A 10080-nucleotide genomic window follows, 5' to 3' on the forward strand; every position below is an offset into this window, starting at 1 on the left:
TTTCCTTCTGGCTTCCTTTCTGAATGGTTTTCTGCTATCCCAATTAGGGATAACATATGACTTTCATCTAAGCAAAGTGTTATAAAGCATTCCTCAGGCCCTGTCACCCTATCTGCTAAGAAGGATGCTAGTTTTAGAGCAATTTGGTTTAGGACAACTAGACCCAAGACATTCTTACTTTTAACATTGAAAGTCCCCCAACTGCCATTTCCCCCACCTTCAGCCCATGGTAACCACCATTGTAGTCTTTGGTTCTGTGAGTTTGACTTTTTTAGATCCCATATATAAGTAATATAGTATTCATTTTTCCATGTCTGGTTTACTTCACACATAATGTCTTCCAGGTCCATTTGTTTGTCACAAATGGAAGAATTTCTTTCTTTCTCATAGCTGAATAAAATTCAATTTTATAGTTATACCACATTTTCTTTACTCATTCATGAATTCATGGACACTTGGATTGTTGGTTAAAGAGTGAAAACTTTCTGTTACAAAGTGAATAAGTTCTAACATAGAGCATAGTGAATTTACAGGCATATCTTGTTTTATTGTCCTTTGCTTTACTGTGCTTCACAGATACTGTGTTTTTCACTAATTGTGAAAAATATGGCAACCCTGCATCCAAGCAAGTATATTGGCACCATTTCTCCAAAAGCATTTGCTCATTTCATGTCTGTCATATTATCAAAATAATTCTCTCGATATTTCAAACTTTCTCATTATTATTGTATTGATCATGGTGATCTGATCAGTGATCTTTGATGTTACTATTGTAATTGCCTTGGAGCACCACAGTCCATGCCCATATAAGATGGTGAAGTTAATAGTCAATAAATGTTATGTGTGTTCTGACTGCTCAACCAACCAGCCCTTCCTTCATCTCTCTCACTCTACTCAGGCCTCTCTATTCCCTGAGAGACAAAAACTTGAAATTAAGACAATTAATAAAGTTACAATGGCTTCTAAGTGTTCAAGTAAAAGGAAGAGTCACAGTTTTCTCTCCAGGGGATCTTCCCGATCCCAGGATCAAACCCAGGTCTCCCACATTGCAGGCAGATTCTTTACAATCTGAGCCACCAGGGAAGCTCCCTGGTGGAGTAAAGCTCCACACTTTACTCATTTTAAATCAAAAGCTAGAAATGATTAAGCACATTGACAGTAATTTCAAAATATTACTTATTCTTTGTCACCCACGAGCTCAGGTGGAAATGTACAATGAGATTAATGTTGTTTTTACTTTAAATTTTTTTGCACTTTTAATTTATTTTTTAATTGAAGGATAATTACTTTGCAGAATTGTTTTGGTTTCTCAAAACACCAACAAGAATCGACCATAGGTATACATATGTCCCCTCCCTCTTAAACCTCCTTCCAAACTCCCTCACCATACCACCCCTCTAGGTTGTTACAGAGCCCAGGTTTGAGTTCCCTGAGTCATACGGAAAATTCCCATTTGCTATTTTACATATGGTAATGTAATTTTCCATGTTACTCTCTATATACATCCCACCTTCTCCTTCTTCCCCACTCTCCCATGTCCATAAGTCTGTTCTCTATGTCTGTGTCTCCATTGCTGCCCTGCAAATAATTTTATCAGTACCACCTTTCTAAATTCCATATATATGTGCTAGTAAACAGTATTTGTTTTTCTCTTTCTGACTTACTTCACTCTGTACAATAGGCTCTAGATTTATCCACCTTATTAGAACCTCATTAGAACTCTTTATCCATTCATCTGTTGATGGACATCTAGGTTGCTCCCATGTTCTAGCTATTGTAAATAGTGCTGCAATGAGCATTGGGGTACATGTGTCTTTTTCAATTTTGGTTTCTTCAGAGTATATGCCTAATAGTGGAATTGCTGGGACCTGTGGTGGTTTTACTCCTAGTTTTTTAAAGGAATCTCCATACTGTCTTCCATATTGGCTGTATCAATTTACATTCCTACCAACAATGTAAGAGGGTTCCCTTTTCTCCACATCCTCTCCAGCATTTATTGTTTGTAGACTTTTTGATGGTGGCCATTCTGACCAGTGTGAGGTGATATCTCATTGTAGTTTTGATTTGCATTTCTCTAATAATGAGCGATGTTGAACATCTTTTCATGTATTTGTTAGGCATCTGTATGTCTTCTTTGGAGAAATGTATGTTTCAAAAGCAGAAATATAGACCAATGGAACAAGATAGAAAGCCTAGAGGTAAACCCACACACCTATTGCTACCTTATTTTTTACAAAGGAGGCAAGAATATACAATGGGGCAAAGACAGCCTCTTCAATAAGTGGTGCTTGGAAAATTGGGCAACTACATGTAAAACAATGAAATTAGAACACTTCCTAACACTATGCACAAAAATAAACTCAAAATGGATTAAAGACCTAAATGTAAGACCAGAGTCTCTAAAACTCTTAGAGGAAAACACAGGCAGAACGCTCTATAACACAGATCACAAGATCCTCTATGACCCACCTCCTAGAGTAATGGAAATAAAAACAAAAATAAACAAGTGGGATCTAATTAAACTTAAAATTTTTTGCACAGCAAAGGAAACTATAAACAAGGTGAAAAGACAGTCCTCCGAATGGGAAAAGGTAATAGCAAATGAAATAACAACTGATGAAGGATTAATTTCCAAAATATACAAGCAGTTTAACAAGTCAATATCAGAAAAACAAACAACCCAATCAAAAAGTGGGAAGACCTAAACAGACATTTCTCCAAAGAAGACATACAGATAGCTAACAAACACATGAAAAGATACTCAATGTTACTCATTATTAGAGAAATGTGAATCAAAACTACAATGAGATATCACTTCATACCAGTCAGAATGTTCATCATCAAAAAGTCTACAAACAATAAATGTTGTTTTTAAATTGCTAACACAGCATCCATTCTGCAACCCATGGATCAAGGGGTCATTTCAACTTTCAAGTCTTATTATTAGAGAAATACATTTTGTAAGTCTATAGATGCCATAGATAGTGATTCCTCTGATGGATCTGGGCAGAGTCAATTGAAAACTTCCTGGAAAGGATTCACTATTCTAGGTACCATTAAGAACCCTCATGAGTCATGGGAAGGCATAAAAATATCAACATTAACAGGAGTTGGGAAGAAAGTTGATTCCAACCTTCATGGACAACTTTGAGGGTTTCAAGTCTTCAGTGGAGGAAGTCACATCAACTGCAGTGAAAATAGCAAAAGAACTAGAATTAGAAATGGAGCCTGCAAGAGGGAGGTGATGTAAGTATATTTCTTGATGATTTGCATTGTTGTATGGCAGAAACAAGTACAGTATTGTAAAGCAATTTTCCCCCAATTTAAAAAAATTAAAAAGAAGTGGAGCCTGAGGATGTGACTGAATTGCTGCAATCTCATGATTAAACTTTAATAAATGAGGAGTTGCTTCTCATAAATGTCCAGAAAGTGGTTTCTTGAGATGAAATCTGTTCCTGGTGAAGATTGTGGAAATGACAACAGATGATTTAGAAAATTACATAAACTTAGTTGATAAATCCAAGGCAAGGTTTGAGAGAATTGACTCTAATTTTGAAAGAAGTTCTACCATGGGTAAAATGCTATCAAACAGCATTACATGACACACAGAAATCTTTCATGAAAGGAAGAGTCAATTGATCCAGTGAAGTTTATTGTTGTCTTATTTTAAGAAATTGCCACAGGCACCCCAACCATCAGCCATCAGCCCCAACCACCACCCTGATCAGTCATTAACCATCAACATGGAGGCAAGCTCCTCCACCAGCAAAAAGATTACAACACACTTCAGCAATATGATAGACAGCATTTTGAGTGATATTTTTTTAGCTGTACCACGTGGCTTACAGACTAAAAGGCTTCTGAATAGCAAGGGAGACCATCAACAAAATGAAAAGGCAACCTACTGAATGGTAGAAAATAATAAAAAATCATATATCTGATAAGGAGGCTAATATCCAAAACACAGTTTAAAACTCATACAACTCAATATTTTTAAAAACTGATTAAGAAATAGACAGACATTTCTCCAAAGAAGACATACAGATGGCTAACAAACACATGAAAAGATGCTCAACATCACTCATCATCAGAGAAATGCAAATCAAAACCACAATGAGGTACCATTACACGCCAGTCAGGATGGCTGCTATCCAAAAGTCTACAAGCAATAAATGCTGGAGAGGGTGTGGAGAAAAGGGAACCCTCTTACACTGTTGGTGGGAATGCAAACTAGTACAGCCACTATGGAAAACAGTGTGGAGATTTCTTAAAAAACTGGAAATAGAACTGCCATATGACCCAGCAATACCACTTCTAGGCATACACACTGAGGAATCCAGATCTGAAAGAGACACGTGCACCCCAATGTTCATCGCAGCACTGTTTATAATAGCCAGGACATGGAAGCAACCCAGATGCCCATCAGCAGATGAATGGATAAGGAAGCTGTGGTACATATACACCATGGAATATATTACTCAGCCGTTAAAAAGAATTCATTTGAATCAGTTCTAATGAGATGGATGAAACTGGAGCCCATTATACAGAGTGAAGTAAGCCAGAAAGATAAAGAACATTACAGTATACTAACACATATATGCGGAATTTAGATAGATGGTGGCGATAACCCTATATGCAAAACAGAAAAAGAGACACAGAAGTACAGAACAGACTTTTGAACTCTGTGGGAGAACGTGAGGGTGGGATGTTTTGAAAGAACAGCATGTATACTATCTATGGTGAAACGGACCACCAGCCCAGGTGGGATACATGAGTCAGGTGCTCGGGCCTGGTGCACTGGGAGGACCCTGAGGAGTCGGGTGGGGAGGGAGGTGGGAGGGGGGATCGGGATGGGGAATACGTGTAACTATATGGCTGATTCATGTCAATGTATGACAAAACCCACTGAAATGTTGTAAAGTGATTGGCCTCCAACTAATAAAATAATATTTAAAAAAAAAAAAAGATAACAGAAAAAAAAAAAAAAAAAGAAATAGACAGAAGGTCGAAGTGGGTGTTTTTCAAAAGAAAGCAAACAAATGGCCAACAAGTTCATGAAAAGATGCTCTACATCATTAATGATCAAGGAAATGTGAATCAAAGTCACAGTGAGATATCACCTCACACCTTTTGGAATGACTATTATCAAAAAGAAGAAATAGCAATGTTAGCAAGGATCTGGATAAAAGGAAACCCTTGTGCACTTGCTGATGGAAATGTAAATTGGTGCAACCACTACAAAAAAACAGTATGGAGTTTCCTCAAAATATTAAAAATGGAGCTACCATTTGATCCAGCAATTTCAGTTTGGATATTTATTTGAAAACACTAATTTAAAATATATCTGATATATCTGGTTTTATTACCAAAAGGGGCAACTCTAGCTAGCTTTATATAAATAAAAAACAAATGCATAATTTTCTTTAATAACTGCTGTAACTGAACCAAACTAAATTTCTACTATGGAAATGTTTGATGTTAGCTAAAAGTAATAAAGGACTGTTCTACATGAAAAAAAAAAAGATATCTGCAAAGTCTTAAGATATAGAGTGGGCTGCTACCTCCTGACCTAAGTGAAATTGATGTTGAGTTGAATTCTGATGATGAGATCATATAAGAGAGCTCTGAACTTAACTTATAAAAGGGTAAAGAAGATGAAATCTTTACAAAGACAGAGATCTCAGATATTCCTACATATGAACCAAACACTGGAGCAGAGGCAAATGTAAATGCACATGAAGAGTGTCCCTCTGGAATTACCTTAAATAATGGAATAAATTTCAAGAATTGCATAAAATGCATTCTGAGCAAAAAACCTCAACTTCAAGATCAGGAAAGGAAAAAAGAAAACACTCCAGAAAAAGCAAATTAAAGAATGAAGAAGAATCTTGTAATGAACAGTCTTCAAGTGAAACCCAGTGGAAGAAACTTAGTATTTTGGAGTCAATGAGAGGTTTGACCTCCACTGTTAAAAGGGGGGAAAAAGTTGCAAATTTGGGCCTTGAAAAGGGCATAGACCAGGCTGTGGAAGCAGGGAACATTGAGAAGGCCGAGAAACTCAACAACCAGCTAACTACTCTAGAGCTTGGTGTAAAAATTGCCAAAGCAATTGCCTGCCACAACTTTGTAAAAGCCAAAAAGGTTGCTGAAAATTCACAGCTTTCATGAAAAAAGGAACTTGCTTGGGGATTTGAAGCAAAGAAGAGGTGGGAAACAAAAAGCAACATGGGATATACGTGACTTGTCAGAGTTCTTTAAGAACTTTGAGGCTTTACTTGAGTCTTCAGTTGCTCAATTTACTGAGATTTTCCTGCTTATGCCAACTATGTCAAGAAATTGATGGAAAGAGAAAAAAAGCATAAAATTTGGGAGTTGATTGTCAAATCATTTTTCATTCTTTTTCTAAAGAGTTCACCCCATTGAAGTGAATGAAACAGAACATTCAGTTATTTGTACAAGTAATCTAAGCATACATACAGGGGAAAAATTATTTTTTAATTTATTTATATAGACCTCCAGTATAAAATCAATTTTACTTTTCATCCATTTGGTGTAGCATAGCCAATGAATGCCTTACTTTCTTATCTGCACACAGTGTAACTGCACTTATTCTGGAGTTGTGTTTTGAGATTGGCATTTGTTTATAATGGATTAGTCATAAGTACAAGAAAGATATTGTGTTTACAAATGACTTTAGTGTTATAAAAGTAATTATTGGTTCTTTATTTGAGGCAGTAGAGTTGATATTTCACAGTCACATAATAAAAGCAATTGATTTTTTAAAAAGTAATAATAAAAAAATTTTTTTAAGTAATAATAAAAGATATTTGCACCCCCATGTTTATAGCAGCAGTATTTACAATAGCCAAGTTATGGAAGCAACCTAAGTGTCCATCAATGGATGAATGGATAAAGAAAGTGTGTGTCTATATATAGAACAGAATATTATTCAACCATAAGGAAATCTTGCCATTTTCTACAATATGGATGGACAATGTGGGCATTATGTTAACTGAGATAAGTCAGACAAGGAAAGACACATAACATAGCATATGATATCTCTCAAATGTGGAATCTTAAAAAAATCTCATAGATACAGAAAACAGATGGTGATTGCAAGAGGTGAGGTGAGGGTAGGAGAAATGGGTGCATTTTTTGAAATATAAATAAATTGAATCTAAAGTTTTTTATTGAAGGATAATTGCTTTACAGGATTTTGCTGTTTTCTGTCAAACTTCAACATGAATCAGCCATAGGTGGGTGAGATGCATGGAATTTAAAATTTTGTAAATATTCATGGCACTTTGGAAATCATTCATGAACAGGCACAGAGCAGTGAAAATTTTGAGTTGTCCAAGGTATGTGATCCCAGTTGAGGTTGAACAGGACAATACTCTGTCTTCTTGTTTCAGCTCTCACAATGTAAACAAGAGTCCATTTTGCAATTATCTTATGAAAAAACCCAAATGAACTTTTCAGCCAACCCAGTATTTACTGCCATATTTTCTCCCCCTTACGTGGTTTTTTTTTTTTTTTTTTTTTTTGGTGATTTTGCTTTAAAATGGCCTTCATGCATAGTGCTGAAATTCTGTCCAGTGTTCCTAAGCACAAGAGTGTGATATCTTACAGAAAAATTATGTGTGTTTGATAAGTTTCATTCAGGCTTGAGTTACAATGATGCTGGTCATGAGTTCAATATTAATGAGCTAACAATTTATATTAAGTAAATTATTTTTAAACAGAGGCACACATTAAACAAAGCTATATACTGATCAACTGATCACAGGAACATAAGTTTGCATTTTGCTGGTAACAGTGATTCAGGATTCACTAATTTCGTGTTAGCAGCAACTTTATAGAGTGTAACTACTGTGAATAATGAGAATCAAACATACTTTGGTCTTTTCCTTACAGCACTGATCACACATTATAAGTATATGTTTATTCGTGTAACTTTTAAATGTCTATCTCCTCCAGCAGACTGTAAGCTTCAGGGGAACAGGAACTAGGATTTTTTTTTTTTTTCATTTGATTAGACCCCCAGTACTTGTTACCCCAGTGCCTAGTACATAGCTTGTGCTTGGTAAAAATTGTTGAATGGAAAATGAATGAATAAATAAGTAAAGTGCCTGTAGTTATGTGGCACAGAGGAATACCTGAGCAAGGAGCCAAGCAGATCATTACAGAAAGAGCTTGCATACTGCAGTAAGTGGGACCATTGATTTGTTCCCATTTTCTATTATAGTAACTTTTGTCCTATAGTGTTGACTATACTCAATGCATAATTGAAGTATTTTCCATTGAGAGTAAGACATTTCAGGTGTCAAAGCAAAACACCACCTTCCTCTAAGTAGTTTAACATCCTTTCATTGTGCTGATAGTGAAAGCAGTCAAAAGCAGTTCCTGTAATCTGGTGGCTACAAATAGCAGACAGATTTAGAAGGGGCATGGGGTTTTCTTACCCCATCCCCCTTAATGGAGGCCTTAAATTGGCTCTCAGATTCAGTCACAACTCTTTTGGGGGTTTAGGTCTGTTAACATTCCCCATGCAGAAGGCTGGAATACATCTCTACATCATGTGTATTGAAATTGAATCACTCAGGCCTTTCTAGGTGTCCTGACATAACACGGCTAGACAGATATGTATTCACTTGGTAACCCCAGACAATGGATGACAGAACATAATCCACCTATCAGAAAGCCATCTTGAGGAGGCAGCTAATTGAGTCATTGTGGAAAGGAAGTCAAAATAAGCACAAGGACAAGTTAAGGAAGGCTTTATCCAACTTAGTAAGGAGTGTTTGAAAGCTGGCCTTATGTCGAGGCAGACCTTATGTACACCTATGGCTGATTCCTGTTGAGGTTTGACAGAAAACAACAAAATTCTATAAAGCAATTATCCTTCAAATAAAAAATAAATTAATTAAAAAGAAATGGTAAGTAACCCATTCTATGGTCACCTCTGGAGAATGATTTGAGGGTCATCAAGAAAGGTACTCCCACCCTCATGAGACCTTGTTTTACACCCAAACTATGTCTCAGTTGTTTTGCTCCTCTGGACTAACATTCCTTTTTTTCTTTCAGCCTCATTAAATCTCACCTATCATTCAAGGCCCTGTTCCTCCAAGAAGTCTCACTGGACATTAGGTCTCAGTGCCCTCTCTGAATTCAACTGTCAGATGTTCCAGGAAACATAGGACTTCTTTTCATGAACTGACTGCTTTTATCAGTGATAAACAGTGATGCAACTAACATTGTATGGCTCTGCTGACATGTCTTCCTAAAGGATTTTATATGCTATTGGAAGACAGGGACAATGTCCAGCATTTCCTCTGTATTCTCAACATTTCCTGTCACAATCTTCTGTACGTTTTGACCTTAAGTAAAGATCTATTACACATGAAAAGATGCTCAACATCACTCATTATCAGAGAAATGCAAATCAAAACCACAATGAGGTACCATTACACGCCAGTCAGGATGGCTGCTATCCAAAAGTCTACAAGCAATAAATGCTGGAGAGGGTGTGTAGAAAAGGGAACACTCTTACACTGTGGGTGGGAATGAAAACTAGTACAACCACTATGGAGAACAGTGTGGAGATCTCTTAAAAAACTGGAAATAGAACTGCCATATGACCCAGCAATCCCACTTCTGGGCATACACACCGAGGAAACCAGGTCTGAAAGAGACACGTGCACCCCAATGTTCATCGCAGCACTGTTTATAATAGCCAGGACATGGAAGCAACCTAGATGCCCATCAGCAGACGAATGGATAAGGAAGCTGTGGTATATATACACCATGGAATATTACTCAGCCATTAAAAAGAATTCATTTGAATCAGTTCTAATGAAATGGATGAAACTGGAGCCCATTATACAGAGTGAAGTAAGCCAGAAAGATAAAGACCATTACAGTATACTAACACATATATATGGAATTTAGAAAGATGGTGATGATAACCCTATATGCAAAACAGAAAAGAGACACAGATGTACAGAACAGACTTCTGGACTCTGTGGGAGAAGGCAAGGGTGGGATGTTTCAAAAGACCAGCATCGAAACATGTATATTATC

At 36.6% G+C, this 10080-nt stretch overlaps 1 pseudogene; it reads left to right on the forward strand.

Moving 5' to 3' along the window:
• The first annotated feature begins 5062 nt into the window (after positions 1-5062).
• Positions 5063-6240, forward strand: LOC136154526 (protein FAM204A pseudogene; annotated as a pseudogene).
• Positions 6241-10080: the final 3840 nt, after the last annotated feature.

The sequence above is a fragment of the Muntiacus reevesi genome, chromosome X (genome assembly GCF_963930625.1).
Source record: "Muntiacus reevesi chromosome X, mMunRee1.1, whole genome shotgun sequence".
In the NCBI taxonomy this organism is placed as follows: Eukaryota; Metazoa; Chordata; class Mammalia; order Artiodactyla; family Cervidae; genus Muntiacus; species Muntiacus reevesi.